This window comes from Lontra canadensis, unplaced genomic scaffold (assembly GCF_010015895.1).
Source record: "Lontra canadensis isolate GAN:19392208 unplaced genomic scaffold, GSC_riverotter_1.0 scaffold20, whole genome shotgun sequence".
Lineage (NCBI taxonomy): Eukaryota > Metazoa > Chordata > Mammalia > Carnivora > Mustelidae > Lontra > Lontra canadensis.
In genome coordinates, this window is record NW_022631014.1 from 328,480 (window position 1) to 353,837 (window position 25,358).

A 25,358-nucleotide genomic window follows, 5' to 3' on the forward strand; every position below is an offset into this window, starting at 1 on the left:
AGGAATACAAGCCACATTTATTTTATGATTAAAAGCCTCAGTTAGGCATAATGCATGAACTCCTAATTTTTTAAGTTCTTATGGATATGTTCTCCTCTCTGCCCCCAGGGTGTTCAGCATATATAAATTCTATTTGGGGTGTGGCTTAATTTGAACTACCACTTTGAAAAAATATAGTTTATCAAACTACCCTTAATTACAATTGTCGTAATTTGTATTTGCTGGAAATATGTTTATTTTAATAATATAATGTTGGTTATATACTGATTAGGCAGCAAAAATGATAAAGGCCTATTTTCCCCAGTTTACTTTTCATTTTAATAATGCAAACAAATTGTACATCAATTATGTTTTCAAAAATAATAACATTTTAAAGTTTTATTTTGAAGGTTTGGAAAAAGTAAGTCCACAGTAATCTCCTGACTAAAATCGTGACTCTGTCTTCTTTTTCACTGTCTGTGAGAAGGAGTAGCTTCAGTGTTATCGGGACATCATATGGAGTTTAAAATGGCAACGAAGGTGTCTGTGATTTTGGTTATTTGGTTCAGATGTAGGTACATCTTCCAAAAGATGGTTTTTTTTTTTTTTTAATCACATCCAAAGACTGTACTTGAAGGTTAATTTGATGGTTAATTTTCACTTCTTTGGGTCTCTCTTTCCTAGATAGAAAAGCACTTGCCACCCACTTTCCTCCACAGTGCTCTTTATATAAGAACCATGTGATGAGCTGCATCTCGAATTTAGTTTCCGGAAGGATCTTAGCAAGGCCTTTCGCTTGCTTAATTTTCTTGGACAGTGGAAGATGCATAATCCTGCGTGTTGCCATTTGTGACTTTTCTGTCACAATAATCTCCTATCTAACTATAGCGGTTTGCTCACTTCAGGTGTGTGGTGACATCTTAAAGCTTTTTTTAGGTGTTCTATTTTCTTCACCCCAAGTTATCCTCTTTTATATTATGCTGTAACCATATGCCATTTCAGATTCTTTATAAGTAGGCAGGATACACGTTTCTAAAAATATGATTTTTGGTTAATACTTTCATCCCTATGGAAGCGGTGGAAGGGGGGAACATCTGAGGCAGACAATGCTTCATGTTCGAAAACCCGGAATGCATTAGAAAAGTCCATGACACTACTTACGGGAGGCACATCATAAAATTTGGATGAACTGATGTGGCTGTACCACAGGAGTTTTCTTCCAAACTGTAAATTAAGACCTGTTCCCCTCAGTGCCCTTTTTCTTCATCCCAGACTCTATCCTCTTTATCATGGTACCAATTTACTCAGGCTTTTGCAAGTCTGGAGGAGCTACTGTTTATCTGCCTGAGAATTCCGTGAGAGCTTCTGAGCCATAGTGTTTGCACGATTTGCCATTTCTGTTCTCTTTTCCTGTTATGGGGTATTTGTGTTTTGGGGTAGAGGAGAGGGTGTTTATCATCATCAGTGCAGCAGCTGGAACCTACTCCGTTTATCAAAACCCAGGAAGGTGGCCCAAAGCCAAGACAGAAATGCAAACTTCTGGGCAGAGGGTTTTCCAGCCATTTTGAATTGGAAAGCAAGAGTGAGAGGTTGTCTGGACCTGCATGGTTTAATTTAGTGTTCAGGGTCTAGCAGTTGTGTCCTCGTTTTCCCCTTGACATGTGAGCTCCCTGGCAGCGGGGGATGTCACTTCCTCTGTTAACAGTGTTGAGCACCCTTGCTGTGTTGCCTTCCTTCCTTCAAAGGAGGGAAACTGTTCAACAGCTGCTTGTTTTCTTACCAGAACACAAAAACATGATAATAATTAAAAAAAGAAAGCCAGAGTGAGAGTTTCCAAAAATGTAATCCATTCTTCCCAATTTAATGACACAAAATTATTTTTCTCTAAGTATATTTTTATTTTTACATCACTATGTCCTCAACCATGTCTGCATTTCTATATTCGATACAAGCCCTAATGTGTTCATCTACCCTTAGTGGGCCTTCTCTGTGAGTTGTTTTTCCATTGCAGTGTGGTTGTTTTTTTTTTATGTCTCTAAATTTCTTATATTCACTTAAAGATGATTGAGAATATATATTTAAGAACATTTTGAGAAAAAAAAGAATCCTTCCAGGTCTCACCCTCCCACACCACTGTTTTTGTTAGTGCATTTTGCCTTCCAGTTGTCCACACATCCAGCACAGCTGTTGTTAAAGGATGCTTGCTGTTGTTCAGGGCTGGTCTTCTCCCCATCCAACCACAGTCTCTAATCCAACTCTCCTTTGGATTTATAAGATGCCCAACCAAGTTTAAAAGTCTGTGGTCTGTGGCCATGGTTCAAAGCAGAGCTGAGTGTCTTCTATGGAAAAAAAATGGCCCACATGGGAGAAGGGCTTCAGTGTCTTTAGAGCTAAGATTTAACAAAATGAAGTGGCTGGAATCCTCCACCACAGACTAATGCATTTTATAATGCTAACAATGACTCATTTAAACTGAGATGATTTTAATAGGGACAGAGACATCCTCATTGTCCAGACTTTTCCTCTTTATCAAGAAAAGTAAAATATCATTTGAGCAAATTCTTATTCCTTTGATGTGGAGTATGTCCACGGCTTCCATTGCTTTCTGGAGTCAGTTTTTCAAATGTAATGATTTTGTACCTCATTGTAGGTCAGCAGCAAACTACATTTTTGTGTATATTGTAAAGACAGTCAAAATATGAAAGCTATTTATTTTCAGTCATTTAGGTAAACTGTTGTTCACAACCAAGAAAGGAAATGGTATAATTCTACAGTTCCTGCCTAAAGCCTTCTCATGTCTTCATACTTAAATATTTGGAGAGTGTTTCTTTTCTAATATTCGAAGCTTAAATAATAAGACCCCATTGGCAGATGTTAATACTTGTTTTTAGAAGAAATTACAGAGGTGCCTGGGTGGCTTAGTCAGTTAAGCGTCTGCCTTCAGCTCAGGTCATGACCCCTGGGTCCTGGTATTGAGGACCCACGTTGGGCTCCATACTCTGGGCTCCGTACTCCGTGGGGAGCCTGCTTCTCCCTCTCTATCCGCCCCTCTCCCTGCTTGTGCTCTTGTTCTCTCTCAATTAAATAAAACCTTTTAAAAAAATTACATAAACAGAGCTAATTTGTTTTTTAAGATCGTGATTTTTGATGATTTATTTATTTATTTATTTTTAAGATTTTATTTATTTATTTGACAGAGATCACAAGTAGGCAGAGAGAAAGAGGAGGAAGCAGGCTCCCTGCTGAGCAGAGACCCCCCCGATGTGGGGCTCCATCCCAGGACTCTGAGCCACCCAAGTGCCCCTACTTATTTATTTTTAAAGATTTATTTATTCTAGAGAGAGAGAGAGAGATTGAGAGCTCGAGCAGGGGGAAGTGCAGGGGGAGAGGGAGAGAGAGATCTTCTTTCTCAGGTTCTGAGAGAACTCAGAACTCAGTTTCTGAGTGCAGAACTTGAAACATGGCTTGATCTCATGATCCAGACTGAGATCATGACCTGAGACAAAACCAAGAGCCAGCCACTTAATTGACTAAGCCACTCAGGTGCCCCAAGTTTATGATTTTTTAAAGAAGAAATGTCTAATAATTCTGAGAATAAAACTAAACTAGCACCAGTTATTTTCACTGGTTTTTCCTTTCTGATTTTGCTTAGTAGATTTATAATTGGTTGTGAAGTTTTGGAATATTGGAAAATAAGGTTTCATTAAATTATACATCATCTCCGTGTTTCTTTGATTATAAGGCATTATGTGTGGACAGAGTGCTAGAGTTTTTGTTTTTATATGGATTTTTCCAGTATTCCTTCTTTAGGTAATCTACATAGCTTCTGATCTCCATAAATTAAAAATGAGGGTAATGATCATTCATAATTGACATGAAAAGTCAGAAAGGAGAGGGTGTCACCACTAGGGGCAAAGAAGAGTTATGATTTAAGGGTTATGACTTAAGAACCAGACCCATACCTAGCAATTTCAGGCATGAATAGATTACTTAAAAGAAGCTGAGGTTGATTGCTTTCATGAAATACAAGTGCAAGGATATTCATTTCTGATTTTTGGTTGTAAGAGTATATCATTTGCAAAGACATAATTTCATGGAATTCCTTCAGTTATTTCTTTTCTTCAGTAAAGGAGGTAGTAACTTGACCTCTGTGTGTTTTAGTTATTTTAAGGCTTGAGAGTCCTGACAAAGCCTTCTCTAAGCCTTTCTGGTGGGGATGGTAGCCCCACTCCAGGTGCCCATAATTCCCTGGGCAGGCTTCTGTATCACATCCTTTTGAAATTCTTATTTCTGCCATCCCCATACTTTAAGCTTTTTTAGTACTTCCATGGTACCTGGCTCACGATGCTTTTAATCGTTTATTGAATGTAAACTAAACTAAAAGCCAAAATAGAAAGCATAAAATTGTGCTGTCTTGTGCCTGAAGTTAGCACTATACTTGGTGAGTATAATATTCCATTAGTTTCCCACATCGAAACATTGAGGGGTGGAGGTGAGGGAGACTTTGGCTTATTATTCTAATCCAGTGTCATTCTTGGTTTACTTCCGTAGGGGACTGAGAGTCATATGGTTTTGTCTGTGCTTAATTTGTGTGCTCTCTGTGCTTTTGCCTCCACAAGAGAATATATGAAAAGGATTGAGGGTTGTTGCCTCTGTGTTAGTGTTCGGGCCTTGCCAAGAGGAGTGATAATAACTACTCTGCTGTGCCCTGGAAGGCCCCCTTTATCTTTATAGGCACCCAGTATGGAGGCTTAGACGGGCTACATCCACCCTTAGTAAGGACAGGTGGGAGCTAGGCATGAAAGAGTGTTGGCTTGTTTCCACTGGCAGTTTCTGAGGGCTTTGTGAAAGGAACAGAGGCAGTCATCAGCATTGAAGGACAGTTCTTGATGTTCCCGGCAGTCCCTTGGAGAGACCAAGGGGAAGAGAGCAGAAAAAATGAGATGGCCCATGGAACCATGATGTCATAAGCTCCCCTTGAGTCTGATGACCTTGGAGGTGTTGGTAGGAACGGTGAGTGGAACCAAGACTAGGGAATTCTAATTCATAGGTGGGAGATCTTGTCTAACCAGCAGGAACAGTCAGAGGAGCTGTAGGAAGCATCCAGCCACACATCTGCCAAACTGAGGTTAGTGGCCTTGTAAGTCAAAAGAGAAGTCATGAGAAATGATGTTGGGCCACTTGTATCTTCATCACTGTGACCTTCTCAGCCTCCCTGAGTACTGGGTTTCTTTGTAGAAGGTAGAAAATAGTAGAAGATAGCATCTTGGAGTGATTGTGGGGTTTAAAGGAGGTAATACATACGATTCTCCTTGCCCTGGGCCTGGCACGCCACAGTTATGCTTATTACTGTGTTAGTTCCTTCCTGACCCTACAGTTCTTCTTCTTGTGTGAGTCGCCCCCCCGATGGAAGGCCCACAACCTTAGGGGTTCTTTAGCTCCTGCTGTGGGCATGGTAGAACTGATTTTAAAGCTCTGATGGAGGAAGAGCAAATGATAACTAACAATTGACTAAAAATATGTCAGTTGTCAGAGAAACTCAGAATGGGGGAATCAGGCTACCTCCCCCATTTCATTTGACTCTCACAATAACCCTGTAGAATAAATTAGTATCCTTGTGTAATATGAAGAAACTGAGGCTGACAGAGGACAAATCTAGGAGCCTGTGGCCGCCAGCTCTTGCCAGGCAGAGGCAGAATTCAGACCCGCATCCGTCAGGGGTTCTCTGATGTTGGCTGATATGTGGGAAGGCCTCCCAGCAGGGCAGGTTTTAAAAAAGGCACAGTAGCCCCTCTGCACCGAGAGTGCCTGGAAGGCTGGGGCTGCCTTTTCTGCTTGGTAAACCCAGGGCTCAGCACATCTGGCACATGGCAGGCTCTCAGTAAATATTTACTCAGTGCATGAAAGTCACAAGTTAAGGTACAAAACTAATTATTTCAGCAAGTGGCAGGTTGTCAGCAATATGAAATTTGTCATCAACATTATTGAGTTACTGAAAAATATGTGACATTTATTAATACAGGCTATGCTCAAGTGGCTATCCAGCACTTTAAAGATCTGTGTTTAAAATTGGACAATATGTGAATAACTGACACAAGATAAAATTCAAAAGATGTCAACAATTTTTTAAACGATTGAAAAAGCACAAGCTGCTTCTCGAGAAAAGTAAATGGATAAGCCTAAAAATAGCTCTTATAATAATGACATAAATTTTGATTCGTGTGTTCTCCACTTCTTTTCCTCTAAAGTGTAAATGTCCAAATCTTGCCATGATGGAGATTTTTTTAAGGCACTATTTGTTTTCATGTAAGGACAGCAAAATTTGCAATCAGATTGAAAATTAAAAGTAAATGTAATAATTGAAGAAGTAAATACACCACGCCAGTTCTTCACCAAATAAATTCTATATACAGCTATTAGCTATAGTCTTATGGGAATTTTGATGATAGAAATGTAAAAGGCTAGCTGAACACTGGTATTTATGAGTAACCACAGAACCATAAATCTGTCAAGCCTGGGATCTGAGAGAAATTCTACGAGGTTGAACAAGTCAAGTTTCAGTTAAATGAGAGCTTTTCTCCACAGGTAAAAAACAACTGCTGTGACCATGGAGCGTCTTGTCAGCACAGTTGCCTTGCAGTTGGTTGAATCACCTCAGATCCCCCTTACCTAGGAGACAGGAGCTTTAACAGAGAGCTGGGCACAGAGATGCCTTTTTTTTTTTTTTTTTTTTTTTAAATCGCTTTGGTCAAAGTGTATTTAGAAGTAGCAAAAACTAATCCTGTCATGGTAAAGGAGAGGCTTTTTTGTCTTCCCACAGAAAGCACCCTTTCAAGTAAATGCCTTTAATCCTAGTTGACTTTTCCTTGGAAGTTCATTTCACAATCTTAGCAAAGATACACCAAGCACTTCGTCATTTCATACAATTTTTGTTGAGGCTCTCCATTTACTTTTCTTGAGGGGAATGGGAAGCCTGTTGAGTTTTGTGGAGAAGCTATCACACACCAGTGGCTGCAGTCAGTATTTCTGGTAGTCAAAAGGGACTTGAGCTTTGTGATTTCTGTACCACAGGCCGGAAGGAGCTACCTTCTTAACCTTGGCTGTGTGTGTATTATAGTTCTATAAATGGTGTGATCATGTGGCCTTCAGGAAATGCAAGCTATTTTTTTAAGTGCTTATCCTGACTGAGCAAGTTGATTTGTTTGCATCAACTAGGTAAAAGCTAACTGTAATTTGCATTTATTAATCCTCAAAACTTTCAAGTCAAATATACTTTTAGTAACACTGAACAAAAAAGGTATTCATCATTTCCATAAATTAACTGGTTGCAAATTAGTTTTAATGCTCTTTCAAGGTATGTCTATATCCAAGCATACACTCCAAGGTCTTACATAACACCAGACATAAGAAGTCATTTAAACAATAGTTGATGATTCATTGAGGTCTTTTGTTACAGAGATCTCGTTGGGGCCATTTTTGATTTTACTCTCTCCCCCTCACTTTTTTTTTTTTTTCTTTTTTAGAAGAAAGTTAACCTTGCTTTCCCTTTATATATAATGCGACTTTTGCAGTGATATTAGGGTAAGTGAACATTGTGGGGCTTTTTAGCAATGACATTCATTTTGCATGTTTTAAAATGTGTAAGACCATAAAATGTAACTTCTTCTAAGAAACTTATATTGGCTCTACTTATGGGTGACAGCCCTTCTTTCCAGCCATCCATTCCTGAGATCAGTGATGAAATTCATTGACTGCTTGCTTTGGGCAAAGCACCACGGTAGAAATGTCAGGGGGAATTTGGAATTAAAATATGACAAGTCCCTACCCTTAAGGAGCTTGTCATCTGGACCTGTGCTGTCTGATGCATTAGCCTGGATCCCTGTAGTCCTTGAGAACTGTGCTGTGGTCAGTCAGAATGTGCTAGGTTTCAGGGATTTAGTATGAGAGAAGAAGGCAGAGTGTTTTAATAATTTTATACTGATTACATGTTGAAATGACAGTATTTGGGGTTAAATAAAATATTAACATTTATTTCATCTGTTTCTTTTTATATTCTTTAAGGCGGTTACTAGAAAATTTTAAAATTACATATGTGACTCATACTTTTTTGGACCACTGATCTAGATGATCCTCTGCTTTCTTCTAGTGCTATCACCAAGGGAAGGTATCCATCTCCCAAAAATAATTCAGTGTTTTCTCCATCAGTGCTCATGTTTATAACCACAACAAACAATAGCAATCAAAGAGTAACAGGATAGGAAATCAGAGTATTATAATTTATTATTAGCCCTTTAACCCATTCTTATATGAACACATGGCTACATAATAGTTTGCTTCTGTCACAGTATGATACAAAAAAGGGGGGGGGGTGACCGAAGTTCCCAGGTGCTTAGACTAGAAATAAAAGAAAAGGAAGAGGTGGGGTGGGAAGGAGAGCTGTTCCTGTGTGTAATCATGACGGCTTGATGTGGGTGATGAGGTCCAGGAAAGCATATCCTAGGTGCTACTTCTCTGGGAATGATACAAGCAGAAGAGAAAGCTCTAATCAAACTCTTGTGAAATGCTCATCCTAGGAAAGAATAGTGGTAATGCTAATAAGAATAGTAGTGATAAGATCATCCACCTTGACTACATTTGACATTGACTGGGGGCATCAACAGCTTCAGTAGTCATGTCTATATTATTTGATTTCTACATTGTGTAATACTGAGCAGCAATCCTAGGAAGCAGGCACTGTTATCTAGTCCAGGTTCCCAAAGCAGCAGGCCAGGGTTAGTTACACAGGAAGCAGTGGTGCGGACTCCAGCCGACCACAGACAATAATAGACCAATAGACCATACCTATGGAAGCCAAAGACACCATGGCCAACCCACTTCTCTATCCCTATGAGGTTAAAGTGCTTGTCAGCGCCCGGTGAGCTCTTAGAGGGCAGCTCTGTGTCATTTTTAACCATTTAGTCCATGAGATTGATTTAGGGTGGATTTCACATAAACTCCTTTTTCTCTATACAGCAATCCCAGTAGATGGGACTTGAGGACTTGTAAGTCTTGGGTAAGTCAACCTAGGTAGTACTCTCACATTTGGTATCTCACCCGTACCTTACCAAGCCCTGTGAAGTAATTAAGGGCAAGTAATTACTTTCCTAATTTTATGAAATCAGTGACTGAGGTTTCAAGAGGTTTACTGACCTTCCGAGGCATGCAGTCGGTCACTGGGGATCTGGGAGAGCTCAGCCCTGGCTGGCAAAGTGGGCCAGCTCGGGCAGTGGGAGGGATCGGGCTTTGCACTCAGCATCTATGCCTTCAAGCACTGAATCACTTAGCACTAAATCGCTTCCAATCAGAAAAACAAAACAAAAAAATAGCATTTTCCTTGAGAATTTAATCCAGGGGATTGTTACAGGTGCTGAAAGAACCACAAGGCCAAATGGGGGATTGGTGAAGCCACCCAGAGATTAGCAACAACAGAAAACCATCCCCCTGGGCAGGGTGGAGAGACGATGCAGATTGGTTCCTGAGTCCAGGAGCCATGGGGACCTTTGAGGGGATGCAGCCTCTGCTAGCCTCTCCCCTGCAGACAGAGGAAGATGAAAACCCACCCAGCTTCACCCCTCCTCCTGCCCAGGGTCTAGTTCTGTCAGAGCTCCTGGAAGTAATTCAGCAGTCATCCAGCCGACAGGGGATTTTAGGACATCTACCCCGAGGGCCGGCTCCCTGATAATGCAGAGTACAGCAAGGTTGGAGAAGGAACCCATCTGCCTGGCAAACCATTTAACCTCTGAAATGGGGGTGATGATAGGTCCTGCCTCAGAGTTGAGGATTCAGAAAGATAATGTTTATAAAGTACCTGTGGATGACACAGTTCAGCAGAGGTTGGCCCACCTCCCCTGCCTGAGGGAGCAATGGCAGTTAGCGTGGACACTGGCTACCATGTGACCTAAAAAGCATAGGTGTGTGGCACGTGAGAATGAGATCCTGATGGTCCGAGCACTGCAAAGAGTTACAGATTATTCCAGTCATTCTCCACACTTCATTTTCTTCATTCTTCTTGCAATTTTCTTTCTCAATTACTTCATAAAGAAAATGCATTGTATTAACTACATCAAGGACATTTCCCACTTTGTCTGAGGCTAGTGTGGGCTACAAGAGGGAAGTAGGATTGCTCAGAGGGTGCTGATGCTGGTCATGCAGAGGGTTGATTTTTCCCATTTTTCTAGCCCCAACTTACTCTGAAAAGCCCTCAGTCTCAAGTTTTAGTCTTACTAAATTAAAAACTGCTCTAGAGTAATGCTTTTAGAAGCACAACTAAATTACTTGAAAAACAAATTTATAATTGGAGTAAACGTGGTTCAGCTAAAATTCCTCTTTCTGAAGGATAAAATGTGATTTCTGTATTGCCATTATAATTTCCAGTAAACCCAAGTGAATTTTGCATTGTGTTTGGCTTGGGAAGAGGAGGGGAGATGCATCCAATCAGATTAAGAGATAAACTTTTTGCTAATCCAGTTTTTAGATGCATTTCTTAAAAGTCATGAGCCACAGACTCCACCGAGCAACCTTACAAAGGATGTCCGAAGTTGGAGTGTTGAATTGTGAGAAGGCTGGGGCAGTGTCCTAGGTAGTCAGTGGTGACACATGTAATGATGATGGTGTTATATGTGTATAGTACATTCATGTTTCAATTTGAAATGAGATCTGCAATACACATGCATATTTTGGAGGGCAGGGAGGCATGATTCGATCCCCAGAAGAACTCGTCTGTGGTCCACTGGAATAGCCCAGCCCTCAGTTCCTTTACCCTGCCTCACACCTCACTTCTCTGCTCTAGCTCCAAGAATGCACATGCCCCCTCCAGGATCCCCTTCTAACAACTATATCCCCTTTCTGCAGGGCTCCCTCCCTTTTCTTACTCTCTATGATGCTTACCCATGCCCCTGTGAACCTCCTCCAGAAGATCGTAACATCCATTTGTGTATTGCTCCCCCTTCTGTGGGCTGCATAGGGAATTCTGTGTGATTTGCAGCAGTCCAGACTCTGGGAGAGTCAGAAGTTGAGAACTTCAGGGGAATCTGACTCGCAACACCCAAGGTTGTGTGGCGAGCCCAAGCCAGTGCCTGCAGGGCAGCCCTTCATGCGAATCATGGGAGAACACCTTAGCTCTGTGCAGCTAAGCAGGTAATCTCATTGTTCTCCCAACAAGGTCCATGCAGAGCAAAGGGGAGCTCCAGCCGGGAGCTGAGCAGGGACTCGGTTCTAGCGAGGCAGGCTGGAGATTGGGCTACAAAGGGGTAGGGGGTAGGGAAAACTAGCAACCTCAGGAAATTAGTTAAGAAACAGCTCTAAGGACTAGGTCACCATGCCCAAAGGTACACATGGCTATCTGTCCACTGGCTCAAGGCAGCAGGACTAACCACACCTCACAAACACCTAGACGTGGGTTCCTGGCCTGGGCAGGATGGGCTCTTACACTGGACAAGGTGAGGTGTGCAAGTTGGAAGTGTCCAGACAGGCTAAACCGCCAGCCTGCGAGCCTGCCAGTTGGCCCGGGAACATCTCTGTAGCTGAGATTAGACTTTGGTTATACCTGACTCTGCAGTGCCTGGCACTTGGCGATAACTTAACACTTGGCTAATAAGGTCACTTTCAAACAGGGTGACCAAATATTTCAGTTTGCCCAGGACCACCCTGGTTTTTGTGGCATATTTATTACTAATTCCCACTTTCACTCCCAGAAGTGTCCCAGTTTAGATGTCCTTCTACCTTAGGGGAATAGAATCCACCATTTGCTGGTGGTCTGTGGGTGCTGGGGGCCTGTGTCTTTGCCCTCTTGTCGGAGGCTTCTGTTGGGGTATGGCTTCATTCCCCAGTGCTCTCTCCCCAGGAGTCTTCCCTGGGAGAAGTTTGGGCCTTAGTGAGTCAGTCAGAGTTGCATAACCGGCTGAAGGGTCAGCTTTGACACTCAGAATTTTTTTTTTAATTTTTTTTAAATTTTATTTATTTATTTGACAGACAGAGATCACAAGTAGGCAGAGAGGTAGGCAGAGAGAGAGAGAGCTGGGGGAGGCAGGCTCCCTGCTGAGCAGAGAGCCCGATGTGGGGCTCGATGCCAGGACCCTGAGATCACGACCCAAGCTGAAGGCAGAGGCTTAACCCACCGAGCCATCCAGGTGCCCCGACACTCTCAGAATTTAAAGCAGTGTTTAGAGGTATAGTATGTAAAGCAGCCTGATTCCTGGAATAAGGACAGCACCGTGCTTGGTAAGGGCTTTTGGTGATTGGTTTGCAGGTAGATTCGGAATTAGTCCTTGTTGTCCACTCCTAGGTAACTTTAATGAAATATAATACAATATAGTTAAATGTGGAATTTAAATTTACATTATGTAGTTGATACTCTGGTTTCTCTTCAGATTGCATAAATCTTTTGCCTTTCACGTTATACAGTTGACCCTTGAGCAACACGGAGGTAGGGCCATTAAACACCTCGGCCGCCCCCCAGCAGCCCTGCACAGTCAGAAATCCTCATATAACTCGACTCCTCCCAAACTTCAGTAATAGCCTACTCTTGACCTTACCAGTAACATAAACAGTCATATATTTTGTATGTTACATGTATTATATACTGTATTTTTACAATAAAGTAAGCTAGAGAAAAGAAAATGTTATTAAGAAGTCAAAAGGGGGAGAAATACATTTATTTACAGTACTGTGCTGTAGAAAGATCCGTGTATAAGGGGACCTGCGCAGTTTAAACCCATGTTGTTCAAAGGTCAACTGTCATACCTTACCTTTGTAGAAAATCTAAGCATGCCTTAGAAGTGCCTGTATTTTGTCTTCCCACCAGTATCCTGAAACATAGGCGTGAAAAGCCTTTCTAGTTCCAACTCTCAAAACCCAAGTTTATGGGATGTACTTTTGTAGGATTGCCTGAGCTTCTTGATTTTATGTCCTATACAGAATGGGATAGAGACCCCTATTCACAGTGCGTTCTATGTTGTATTACTTAAAGCCTGAGCCAGGTTCGGGAAGCCGTCTGTAGAGCGAGTGTCATACCAGCTGTGGGGCATGACCTGTGCGCTGGGGACCTGTGTTCTCTCCACTGCCAAGTCTCACAGCACCAAGGGCTAGAAATGTGACACGGGATGGCACTGAAGCAGTTCAGTTGTCAGTGGCCGCATAGACCGTCTGAGATGCATTAATGATGAGATCTTACTGGTTTTTAAAACTGCTTTTCATTTCAGTTTGATGAGCTAATTAATCTGGAAGGGACTTGTGGTTTTAAAAGGGTATACGACGATGAAGGAAAATGGCAGAACTAGACCTTCTACAATCCAAATTGGCACTGCTCTGTTTTGCAAATGCACTCAGCTAATCGTGCAAGTCTTATGGATTCCTGCCATGTCGGCATTGGCATTTTTATTGATTGCTTAACCCAAGCGGGGCTTTTAATTAAAAAAAAAAAAAGTCTTACTGTGGGCATGACATAAAGCGTATGTATGTTTTTGCTGTAAATCAAGTAGATAGAAAGATGGTGAAGGTCTGTCTGTGCTACTTACACAGGTGCTTACATGAGAAAATCTTTTATTTGAACCTCTCTGAGGAGGAAAGCAGTGGATTTGGCTTTAATTTTAGGAAATGGCTTTAATTTCAAGAATTTTCAATAATTAAAAAAATTGGACTGTAACAAGGTGTACTATAACTTTTGAGATAATTCTGTTTAAAAGTTATTTTAGAAGTGTGCAGGTTTCTATCTGGTGTTCAAAATAGTAATCTTTGAGTTCATTCATTCAGGGGGGTTGATAAACTTTATAACATTTAAACATTATCTATACTTTAGCTCAGTTTTATCAGACTGTTAAGGCGGAAGCAAAATAAATAGCTCCATAAACGGGCTGGTGATTGTTAAAGTTGTAAAACAAATGAGGCTTTTTCCCTTTGTTGACCTTTTAAAACAGGTGGTGAGTCGTATTCACACTCATAGGAAAAATGCGCATGATTATCAGTTCTGTACATATTTGTATTTTTTCTGTCTGCGGCATGGGAGTATGTGTTCCCAAGACTGGAAGGCCTTCTCAGAGGAGGTGCTGGCTCAGAGTCAGCCTCCTGGCCTGCTTCCCCTTCTCCTGCTCCCAGGCCCCATGAGTGGCTTCAAACCTTATAGGCTCTTTCCTCTCTCATGCCTTTGCATTTGCTGTTCCCTCTGATTACCTTCCCTTCTTCTTCCTCTTTCATCAGGATCCAGCTCAAAAGCCACCATCTGGGGGAAGCTAATGACAGTCTTGTCTCTTGCTTTCCCAAAGGACTCTGCTCCTTCAGAGACGACATGTTTCTTTTCTCCTGCATCATTAATTTCCCTTCTTTACTGGGGTGAATCCCTTCAGCCTTGAATACTGCTGTATGGTCTCCAGTCTGACTAAACACTCTCTCTCCCTCCCTCTAATCCCCTTCTTCATGGAGTTAACCACACTCACGCTCTGCTCCTCACTTTCCTTTCAGTCCCTGGCCCCCCAGACTAACCCTTAATCTTCCCCTCTAATTAGACATCACAACATCGCACACCATTTCATCAAGCCAGGAACTTGGCAGCTGCCTCAGACTCCTCCATTTCTCTCATGTGTGGCCTCCAGCCCATCGGCCAGTGTCATCAGCTCTGTCACTGACGTCGTGAAGCCATCCACTTCTCTCCGTATCTGGAGATACAGAGAGAAGCGTATCCGTATCCGTACCTTTTCTCCGTATCTCTCCGTATCATGTCACCGCCATGGCTCCGGCTACCATGGTCCCATGTGTGGGATGCTGTAGTTGTCTCTCTGCTGTCTCCCTGCCTCGGCCCTTCCCCATCCTCATCCACTCCACTTGGTCTGTTTTAGAAGGGCAAATCAGACCACAGCACTCTCCTTCAAGGAGTTGCCCTTGGAATTAAATCCAGTGCCTTCCTGTAAAATTCTATTGGCTCTAGCCTCTGCCTCCCTGTGGTTTCTTCTTCCAGTCTCACCAGCTACCTACACGTCTGCTATGTTTTTCTCCTTTGTGTGCTGGAGTACTCAACGTCGCTTGGGCCTCAGCATCTTTGCACTGGTCATTCCTTCTTCCTAGAAAGCAGAGTGGAACAAGTGGTAGAGGCCAGACTCACCAGAAGTTAGGGTATTTGAGGGATCCATCCCGAGGCTGTCTGGATGAAGAGCAATAAGCAAGGGAAGCCATGAAGCACCCACCATAGCTGGGACCAGGCCTGGGAGGTCCACGAAGAAGGCCTGCAGGATTTTGATGGCCAAAGGCTGCCAGGCAGGGAACCGGTCTCCAAAGCCTGCTGAGCCACAGCACCTAGCTTGGGCTCATTCTTTAGCATGGCGTTGGCCAGCTTGAGTATGCCAGGAAGAAAATACTAGAACTTCAGTTTCATTTTGTGAATGTTCTCCAACATACACAATCTGTTAGTAGCTAGGACACGTATTTAATAAACACACACACATCTCAGAGGCGTGCTCCATAATAAGAGCATATGACCAGTGTACAAAAAGCACTTCATTAAAACAATAAATGCTTTAAAATTGTTGTGAGTACCTCCCAACACAGAAAAGCCCAAAAGCAGATGGTTTCACTGGTGAACTCTAGCAGACATTTGAGGAAGAATTAACATAACTCTTCCTTTGTGTTTCTGTGGTATTAGTGGTAATGTCTCCTCTTCCCTTTCTGATTTGATGTATTTGAGTCCTCTCTTTTTCATGGTAAGTCTAGCTACAGTTTTGTCTATTTTGTTCACCTTTAAAAAAAAAAAAAAAACCTCCTGGTTTCACTGATCTTTCCCTTTTTCTTATTGGTCTCTCATTGATTTCTAGTCTGATCTTTGTTATTTCCTTCCTTCAAATAGCTTTTGGCTTGGGTTTTTTTTTTTTTTTCTAGTTCTTTGAGGTATAAACTTAGGTTATTTGAGATTTTTCTTATTTCTTGATGTAGGCATTTATTGCTATGACCTTTTTCTTAAACAGTTCTGTTGCATCCATGAGTTTTAGTATGTTGTATTTCCATTTTCATTTGTCTCAAGGCTTTTTCATTTCTTCATTGACCTACTGGTGGTTCAGTAGCATTTTATTTTATCTCTATGTACTTGTGAATTTCCAGATTTCTTCACGTGATTGATTTCTAGTTTCAGACCATGGTGGTCAGAAAAGATGCTTGATTTCAGTCTTCTTAAATTTATTAAGATTTCTTTTATGACCTAACATATGATGTATTCTGAGAATGTTCCATCTGTGCTTGACAAGAATGTGCATCCTGTTGCCTTTGGATAGAATTTTCTGTATCTATCTGCTAAATTCCTCTGGTCTACCATGTCAAAGGCCAGTGTCTCCTTATTGATTTTCTGTCTGGGTGATCTATCCATTGATGTAAGTGGGGTATTAAAGTCCCCTATTATGACTGTATTGCTGTTTATTTCTCCACTCAGGTCTGTTAATATTTGCTTTATATATTTAGGTGCTCCTATGTCAGGTGCATAAATATTTACAAATGTCACATCCTTTTGTTGAGTTGACCCTCTGATCATTGAGATTACCAGTTTACCAGATTACCAGTTCATGAAAAGGGGCTACTGGCCAATACTGGCCAGCATTGGTCCCGCCAGGGGCCATGGACTATAAGAGCCCATTTCCTCAAAAAGTTCACTTTCTGCTTGAGCGATAAGGCGAACCCACATAAAACAATTAGAGAATCGAATAAGACTATAATTAAGTGTTAAATTATAGGGTTGAGACTTTAACTACTGTAAGAGTTTGGAGAAGAGACAGCATTGAGAGCACAGCCTTGTGAATGGTTTGGAACTTAAAAATATTTTGTAGAAAGTGAACTTTCCCTTTTATTTGATTCATTCTTTTTTTTTCCCCCTTGGGCTAATTGTTCACACACACTAATCTCATATGCAAATAAACCATTGGATTAAAAAAGGCCCCAGGAAGAAGTTTGCTTTGCCTATAAGACAAGATGGGAAATAATAAACAAGATGATTGCAGAGTAAATTATCTGTGAAGAAATTTTCCTTTTAAAGTTTAATTTTAAAATAATTGTGGAAATATAAAATTTCTGACTGAAAGAGCTACTGCCTCTTCCTTCTCTGTGGTGGGTGTGGTCCAAGACGGCAACTCTGCAGGTCTGCCTGCTTACAGGTCTCTGTGAGACTTTCCTGTTTGGTTTTTTAAAGATTTTATTTTGAAGTAATCTCTATATCTAATGTGAGGCTTGAACTCACAACTCCAAGATCAAGGGTTGTGTGCTGTACAAACTGAGCCAGCCAGGAGTCCCTGGAACTTTCCTTCTGGGTCCTGACTAGCCCCACAGAGCCATCATTTCCCTCAGTGCCACATAGTGATGGATTTAAAGGTAAAAAGTGAGGAAAATATCCTTCTATGGAAAGAAGGAAAATATCCTTCTATGCTATACCGATATAATGAAGAACCACCACAATGTAGGTAGAAAAATTGTGATTGAGAAGCTGTTCTTAGAATTGATCATATTGGAGGCTAAGATTATATACTATGTGATTCAACTTGCATGGCTTTAAAAATTCAGTATGATTTACCAAACAGTTATTAACAATTAAAGTTATGTAACCACATCTTGAAATAGCGCTGTAGTATAGGAAGTCAGCCGGCTTTATGATGTGCTGAATAAGGAATTATCATATACACAGTTGGGAAACACTGACAATTTTCACACCAAAGTGGGCCACTTAAGTACCATTATTATAGATCATAAATTAAAATTCATTAGCATCAATATTTTCACTGGAATGTAAAGTAACACTTGCATAGTTTATAGGATCTCAGTGCTCACCATTAAGTTTTTCATTACTGGAGAAAACTGATGAATTTTATTGCAGTTTACATTGGACACAGATGTACATTATGGTTTTATAAATTTACTTTAAATAAATATTTCAGTGGTAATGAAAGTGTTTGACCAAAAGAGTGTTGTCATAAAAGTATTGTATTCCATTATGGTCTCCTGATTTCATAATTAAAGATCCTATTTTTTTTTTTTCAAGGCAGGTGTAACCCATCACATCGAGTCAGCTCGAAGCTTTAACCTGACATTGAAAACTTCATTTTATAGGGCCTGGAAATGTGTTTTCTTTGCGCATAGTTATTTTGAACACTGTAGGAAATAATATGGGCATATGAAGTAGAAGGGGTCATCTGAATAATTCTGGTCAAAAAGTGCTTTGAGTGAAGTTGTTTCAGTACTTTTTAGACAAAAATATTATGGGGATCATTGCTTCATATTTTTCTTTTTACATATGAATACCTATATGTAAGTTAAATTATAATTCTAACTAAATTGATGGGATTTAAAATTAACAAAAGAAAAATAAATAAAATTAACAAAAGACATTGAGAACTGATTTATTTATTTGTGCCCTATGAATGTGGACATACAACCTGCTGAAGAGGGCATCTGGCTCCTTTTGACAGTTTCCCAGTATATCTTGGGCATCACATCCACTTGGTTGTGCTTAAAAGAGTCCCCCAGGAGCATTAACTGGTAGCCTCAGTGAAACACGACCCAGAGGGCAACTGTGTTCATTCTGTTCCTTCTGGAATGGGACTAACTTCCAACAAATCTTCAGTGATTAGAGTACTGCAGTTGCACATTTATAATTGTGTTCTTTTTATTATTCTTTCATGAAGAAATAATTTCAGCCTGAAATGTATTTATTGAACAGCACCTCACGCAGAGTGTACAAAACTTCAGGCAGCATTTAGAGCACTTTCCAGCTGTGAGCTCATTTATTATTATAACAACCCTATGAAGTAGATACTATAAATAACACACGGGGGGGCACAGGTATTTTTTTAAGTCTCTGTTTTACAGGTGGAAAGCTGGAAGACTAAAGACTATGTAATGCTAGCTTGCCTCTTGGGGCTCATAGTATTTCTGTGGGTGATTCCTAAATTAGAAAGTACACAAGCTATTGGATTATTTTGTTCCTCTTGGAATTAAGAAAACCTATTTTACAGCTATAAATAAGAACTCTTCCTATGACTGATTGGTTTTGTTGTTATTAGTGAAAATCTGTTCCTTATATCCATAAATTATGTGGTTTCCTTTTGTTTGCCTGTCTCTCAGTTTGTCATCTCTCTTTTGGATAGCCTTAAAATTTCCTTGACAGTCTTATGAAACATATACCCTTTGCCTTTAACGTGTAAAGCTGACTTTCTTTTTTAGGAAATGATAATCTTTTTCTTTGCCTTTTGAAGTTTATGTTAATAAGGTGCATGACTCTAAACCTCTTCGAGGAGAGGGATTGGTTTGCCTATCACTTTCAGAATCCACTCAGTCTTTTGAGGCCTCTGAAACCCGCCTGTGAGCCTTCAGAGACTGACCTCTAGGTTAGGGACACCTTTGTGGCAGCACAGGAAAATTTAGAAACTGTAGTGCTTTAAAGGGGAATAACTTTTGAAAAGAATTCAGTACATTTGCAAGCCTGGTCAAGTAGATGCCCTGTGGCTAGACGTAAGTGGATCCCCCGTAATCCACTCCTGTTGTCATTGTTTTAAAGAGTGATTATTTTGAGAGAGAGGGAGAGAGAGAGAATGAGAACAAGCAGGGGGAGGGGTGGAGGGAGAGAAACTTTTGAGCAGATTCCACGCTGAGCAAGGAGCCAGAGGCTGGGCTTGATCCCATAACCCATGAGATCATGACCTGAGGTGAAACCAAGAATCAGACGTTAACCAACTGAGCCCACCTAGGTGTCCCTGAATTGTTATTCTTATTTGTGTTCCTCTGTATATAACTTTAAGGTTTTTCTTTTTGTATTTGTTTTTGAGCAGTTTGTGAGATATCTAAGGGGTGGTGTGTGTGTGTGTGTGTGTGTGTGTGTGTGTGTGTGTCCTATAATGTGGATTGAATGCTGGGCATCATGTTTCGTGAATACTGAAGTAAATAACACTTACGCTCAGAAATGAACATGCCTCTTCATCTTCTGGGTCGTTAATGTTGGGGAAGTTGAGCCAGTCTAGTCAGTAATTGCATGGGTTTTGTATTTTGAGGCGCCATTGTTACCTTTATTGTACCACTGACTTTAAATTCCTCCCCCAGTGGGCAACAATAGCCTTGTGTTTAGGGTGGGGACTAGAGTCCCAGAGGTTTACTTATTGTACCTGCTCTGCCCTCGGCTTTCATCCTCAGATGGCTGTGTGAGAAAGGAGTCTCTCTCCGTGTTCTTGCCCTACCTCCATGGTGCACGGCTTGCTCCTTGGTGCCAGGGTTCTGGGAAAGTCAGGGGGAGTTCTTTGTCCTCCTGATCTAGTTTCAGTATTCGGCAGCCATATGCTCCTGTTCATCAGGATGGAACCTTGTGGGCACACCTGCCCTGCTCCCCTCAGCAGCCACACTCGGCCAGTGTCTGTGTGGAGTTGGGGCTGGAGACAGTCTTCTGCTCTCTCTTGGTGGTAATAGAGTTCTGCTTTTATTGGTGCAGGCTCCTGAATTCAAGAGGTTCTTCTACCCTTTGGGGCAATAGATCTTTGCCTGGCTGTAGAGATAGATGGATTTTGCTTCTACACTGACCCCAGTGGTGCTGGAGAAAGAGGGCTTGCTGCCCTTCCCTCAGTGGCTTAAGGCTTTTGCTTCAATATGGGAGGGTAGTTGGGGAAAGAGGCAGAGTTTCAATCTGCCCCCCAGGTCTGTGCCCTGGAGAGGGGCTCTCTCTCCTGTTCTCCCAGTTTTTCTCAGGAGCACCCATGAAGCAGACGTACAAATGTGCGCAAACGCTGCGTGTGTCTGGTGCTCCCTGTTATTCTACACTGATATCCTAGCCCACACTTGGCCTGTACGATTTCCTGAAAATCTCAGCCGACTTATGTGTGCGGCTTCCCTGGTGACCTCTCTCTCCCATGCCCTGTCAAATGTGAAGCAGTTTCTGGGTCTTGTCTGTCCTCGGAAGGGCCTGTCACTCTCTGGAATGCAGCTCCCTTGGTTGCTTTGTGACCACCGTTCTCTGATGGATAGAAGAAAACTTACAATTTTATAGATAGTTTGGCTTTTTCTCATCCTGGTGGTAATGATATTCTCTCTTGGCTTTCCATATTCTGAGCTATCCTCCTGATGGTACCTGCTCACACACATGACTTTCAATTCTCCTGTGGGTTCCCAAGCCAAAAGCTGATCTGCGGGTTCACAGACTCCTTGCCAAAGTTGGGCCAGGGTGAGCTCTGGGAATGCAGTAGAGGGCATCCTGGGAGAGGGAGGCCGTGAAAGAGGAGCCTGTGGGCCAAGCAGCTCTCTGTTATATGCAGTAAAGAGAATTCCACGTGAGCGGGAAGCAACATTTGGCCGTACCTAGCTTTTCTTCAAGTTATTTTATTCTTTTCAGTTCATCTGATTGTACAAAATGACCTTCAAAGTGACCGATTTTCCTCCAGATCCTCCCCCCCCCCCCGTCTTTGCTCATCTTGGAGAGCACATCAAAGTTTTAACGATGAATGAGAAACCTTCCAAGGTAGCTCTGATGTGCCCAGCGTGACTTCTTCCTTCAATTCAGCGTTCTTGTTACTGAGCTTAAGAAAGGCCAGGCCTTGCTGTGCCCCTTTAAGGGGCCTCAAGTTGCTTCTGGGGGCGTCCTGTTTTCTTTTGTTAAGGATAGAAATTTCTTTAACCTGGTGTTTCTTAACTCTCTTTATTCCTAGGTCCCCTTCAGTTAACAGAGAGATCTCAAGGTCTTTTTAAATGTTATTTCTAAACCAAATTAAATGACTTGACTCAAAACAAACCAGAAAGGCAAACGACTGCTTGGTTTTCATACTCCATCCCCTTCTTCCTTCTGATATACCCCACCCCCAACCCCTTCTGGAATCCCCGCCTGTACCCAGAATTCAGCATTTCAGGGTTGATGTGGACATGGGCTTTTCGAAAGCTGATTTTCCTTCAGACCGAGCATTTGTTTCGTGTTTCTTCTCTTGGTGTTAATAAGTGCTGTTAGAGTATCAGAAGTTTATATTCTCTTGTTTTTGCCACTGAGAAGCTTTAGATGGTGAGTGCTTAAAATGGAAGAACCAGCTTCGAAACATCACACTGTTTTTAGAAGCATTTTGAGGCATCTTTATCTCAGCAGAAACTTACATCTTTTCCTCTGGTTTTAGGTGATTAGTTCATGTAAATTATATGAATTTTGTTTTCTCTAGATAAAAAGACTATATATGTAGCACTTTTCACTGTTAAATTTAAACTAAGTAACATTAGGAGCGAGTATAGGAAAGAGACTCCAGCCATGGTGTTGATCAGCTGCTAAGTTTATGCAAGTACAGCAGACCCTTGAACCGGGAGGGTTTGAGCTGTATGGGTCACTTAGACGTGGACTTTTTTTTCCAATAAATACGGTGAAGTGCTGTAAATGTATTTTCTGTTCCCGACGATTTTCTTTTAAAAACATTTTCTGTAGCTTAGTTTATTGTAAGAATACAGCATGTAATACATAACATGCCAAGTATGTGTTAATCAACTATGTGTTACCGGGAAGGCTACGGGTCAGTAGCAGGCTCTGAGTGGTTGAGTTTTGGAGAATCAGAAGTGATTAGCAGATTTTCAACTGTGTGAGGGATGGGCACCCCTAACCCTCGAGTTGTTCAAGGGTGAGCTGTACTTGATCACGCCTGGGCTGAAAAGTGAAAGCCGAGTAGGTGTGGGATAAAGATTCTGGGAGTCAGGTCAACTGGGGACCTGGATCTCCTGCTATTTGAGCCTCAGTTGTTCCTCCGTCTCACACAGGGGCTTCTGTCCTTCTCTTCTCTTCCTCTGGGCCGTGGGGGCTGGCCTGCCTTCACATCCACCTGTAGCTTCCAGCCAGTGGTTCAGGTCCATCCAGTGGTGAGAGCAAGCTTGCACATTGGTTCTCCTGTTTGGTCTCTAAGCAAGCACACTGTTGGTATTTGCTAATGGCTTCATCTGTTGGAGAGGAAGGAGGCTGTGTTGTGCTCGGGAGAGGACAGGATGGTTCTGGGTCACAGCAGACAAGGGGGAAGAGACAGGAAGGTCTCTTGTAATTATATCATTGCTGTCATTATATCAGCCTATGTTGGGGTGACCGTCATGTGCCTGTGTCTGCAATGAAGGATCAGAACTCACCAATCAAAACCTGTCTGGCTTGTGAAAAGCTGGGCAATGTTTTGAAAGCCTCAAGTGTAGTGGTTAAGCTCCTGTCTGTCCCACAGATGGGGGTGTGTGAGCACACAAGTATGTTATTAGCGTGCTTTGTGATTTGGCTTTTTCTTCTTCTCAAAGAGAACTATGAATCTGAAATGTACCAATTGTAATACAATAGAAAGTAGTAGGTGAGTATTAATCAGTATGTTAAGATGGACAGAATGAAAGATTATGGTGCTGAGAAAATGCTATATGTATTTTTAATGGATAAATGAGTAAGCAACTTCATTTATCTTTGTGACTTCTTTTTACTAGAGGCACCTTAGAGATATAATTTATAACGATTATAACATTCCCTTACTTAATTAGTATGTTGTCTTTACTAAAGGTACATGCTTGTTTTTAAAGGTAAAGCAACCGTTGTTCTGAAAAATTGGAAATTTATACATTTGTTTCAGGCCCTTATGCATGGCTGATTACAAATTTAATTTCATGCCAACTCACTTAAGTAGATAGAACACAGGCTATGCTTTAAGAGTTTGGAAGAGCTATGATGCAGTTCATCTTATGGATACAACTGCCACAGTTTTTATGTCTTTTGCACTTTATAGTTCTGAGGATTCAGTTGCAAAGAAATACTCTACCTTGTGGTTTTTATGTTGTATCTTGCCATTTAAAAAGCCTCAGTGGTTCATTTTGAAACTTTAAGGGAAATGATAACCATATGATTTAAAGTTTAAGTTTAATTACCTCCTGCAAATTGCTTTTGGAAGTATAGGTAGTCAAAAAGTAAGAGTGGTTTTAAATTTCGGATGCAGAGACTGGCATAATCACTCTCTAAAATGTAGGGATTTTACTCAAAATAGATTCTCTCCAAAGCAGAAAAGTTAGAGTCGCCTTTGTCTAATATTCTTCATGCTCTTCTCTTCATTGCCACAAAAGTTATATAATCTCAACCTCCGCGTCTACTCCCCGTGTGTGAATAGAATGACTTACTGGAAATTTATCAAAAATTTCACATACTTCCTGAAAGGCAACATCACGTTTTAGGTGAAAATTGTGAAAGATGCTTTGAGGTCATTTGAGCATTTAAAAAAAAGGTAATAAAGGTGTCTGTACAGGGAAGGAACTTCAATACACACATAACTATGGCATCAGCCTCTTAAGGCAGGCACCTGTGACACCGAGCAGGGAAGCTGAGGGCTGTGCCCTTGGAGACGCAGACTTCTTCAGAAATAGATGCTGCTGAGAGTGTTTCCCTTGAAGGCGTTCACAACCCAGTGATGCTGCCAACCCGGTGATGCTGCACATACTTAGGTGACATTGTTCTGAGCACTAGCCCTCTGCGTGGCAGCAGGCTTTAATAAATCCAGCTCTAGGGTGTCAGAAGCACCCTCAGCTGTCCTCCCACCCAGACTCAGTACAACTGCAGCCACAGAACCGTACGTGTGCGAAGTCTTGAGAACCGTGACTAATCGGAGACACTTAAGAGCCAGCAATTTTGGCTGGAATTTCGGTGTCTACTCATTTAACACACAGTTTAGTGGTCAGTATTTAGCTGTTTCTGGATTTTTGGCGTTTCCAGAAATAGCCCAGATATCTTAGTGAGTCCAAGTGGTCAGGAAGTGGTTTTCAAACTTCAGTGAGCCTCCCCTTCACCTAGAGTGTTGCTTACAGTGCGAATTCCTGAGCACTACCCCCTAGAGATCTGATCCTATGAGCCTAGGAATCTGCATTTTAATCAGGTAAGCCAGGTGGTTCTGAGGCAAGTGGACAGGCTTTTGAGGAACACTAGTGTGGGAGATGCATTCAGATGCAGAGTCTGCTTCATGGGTGTATGACCTGTGCGGTTGGGCAGGCCCCACACTCAGTAAGGCCCTGTACTTGAATCAATACTCTTCTGTCACCTTAAAATTCTTAACAATTTTTTTTTTTTTTTTTGAGAGAGAGAGACTGGGGAGGGGCAGAGGGAGAGGAGAGAGAATCTTAAGCAGGCTCCACACACTCAATGTAGAGCCTAATGGGGGCTTGCCCTCATGGTCCTTGAGATTATGACCTGAGCTGAAATCAAGAGTCGGATGCTTAACTGACTGAGCCACCAAGAGCCCCTAAAATGCTTGACAATATTTGAATAAGGAATCCTGTGTTTTCATTTTTCCCTGAGCCCTGCAAATTAAGCAGTCCATTCTCTGTACACGATTTTATTTTGTATTACTGAAATTGTGTTTCTTGACACCTATGGGCTT

The 25,358-nt window shown here is 41.6% G+C and overlaps 1 protein-coding gene across 1 annotated transcript in view; it reads left to right on the forward strand.

Moving 5' to 3' along the window:
- PLCL2 (phospholipase C like 2) overlaps window positions 1-25,358 on the forward strand; it is a 186,359-nt gene that overhangs the window by 87,383 nt on the left and 73,618 nt on the right. The gene's annotated exons all lie outside the window — the stretch shown is intronic.